Source organism: Xyrauchen texanus, unplaced genomic scaffold, assembly GCF_025860055.1.
Source record: "Xyrauchen texanus isolate HMW12.3.18 unplaced genomic scaffold, RBS_HiC_50CHRs HiC_scaffold_357, whole genome shotgun sequence".
In the NCBI taxonomy this organism is placed as follows: Eukaryota; Metazoa; Chordata; class Actinopteri; order Cypriniformes; family Catostomidae; genus Xyrauchen; species Xyrauchen texanus.
The window spans coordinates 33342-34632 of NW_026266325.1; the positions used below are offsets into that span (position 1 = coordinate 33342).

At 36.0% G+C, this 1291-nt stretch overlaps 1 long non-coding RNA gene across 1 annotated transcript; it reads right to left on the reverse strand.

Annotated features, from left to right (window-relative positions):
- Positions 1–220: 220 nt before the first annotated feature.
- LOC127642079 (uncharacterized) lies at positions 221–1059 on the reverse strand. The gene is made up of 3 exons (XR_007970267.1): positions 930–1059; positions 649–786; positions 221–522 (listed from the first exon to the last, which is right to left on the reverse strand). It is a non-coding gene; the product is annotated as an uncharacterized LOC127642079 (long non-coding RNA).
- Positions 1060–1291: the final 232 nt, after the last annotated feature.

Here is a 1291-nt window from a genome sequence, read left to right on the forward strand (position 1 = left end):
GGTTCCATATTTCAGCCTAGACTAAGCCTGATCCAAGCCACATTCACTTGCCACATTTGGCCCAGAAGAAAAATGCCTCGACAACAGCGCATTATAAACAAATGTTTATTATTATTATTATTAACAACATTTAAAATGTTTATTACATTTTAATATCAAAATAAGCAATTTGCTTATTTTTAAGCAATAAGCTATTTGCTTACATAACATACTTCTTAACTCTTTTTGAAAAAGAACAGGTTGCTCAGTCTTTTAACTAACAATATTCTGAAAGAATTAACCCAACACCATAACAAATGCCTGAATAGGCCTAAAGTTTGTGTCACACAACAACAATACAAAAACAAATTCCCACACAGGTTTCAATATATTAATAAGTAGAATTCCCTGCACTCTCTTTTCTCTTCATCCTCTCTTTCTGGCCACCATCCCTATCCGGAGCCAGGTGCAGCCATCTTTTGACAGTGGAATCTATTTCTTGGTCTGTGGCCCCAGATGTCAGACGGTTACGCCTCACAGCAGCTACAACATACAAACACAAAAGGTTTTGAAAATTAGAAATTCATATAATCAGCTAATGTGACTACTGGATTTTGGAGGAAAATTCCAATAAAACTGAACAAAAGGCCCTGTTGACAGACAACTTACCAATCACGACATCTCGTATTTGCAGGCGCTGGAAGCCAATTTTCCCATTTACTCCTCTCATGTTCATTTGTTTAGCCAAGGAGTTTGCAATCGTTGCATGCATAATCCTCCAAACACACTCCTGAATATCCGCCCCACCTTTGAGTGCCAGTGTGTTGAAATTATATTTCTGCATTAGCTTTATCTCAGAATTACTTTAATAAGTAACAAAGAAGTATTTCACCATTGAAGATGGATTTTAGCAAAAAACTGAACTTTCACAATATGATAATCCAACTCACCAACTGTTTCTGAAGGTCAGGGCTGCTTTTCAGTTGTTCCTCCAGGTTGTGAAGAGAACTGTGATCCCCAAGTGGCAACAAATTTGGATCTAGACCTATCTCTGCCTCATCAGCCACTTTCATCCCCTGTAGGGCTTTATAGATGATTCGAAGCTGCTCCATTATCATTTCCTGATTGGTTAATATATTATGCAGGAGGGCTGAGAAGAAAATAAGCAACATTAAATTAGAAATACAACAAAAACTAATGAACAGGGTTTCTTGATGAATCAAGTTAAATTTAAGAACTTTTTAAGACCACTATGAATTAAATTTAAGGTACCGTATTTTCCAGACTATAATAGTATAGAATATTTTTATTT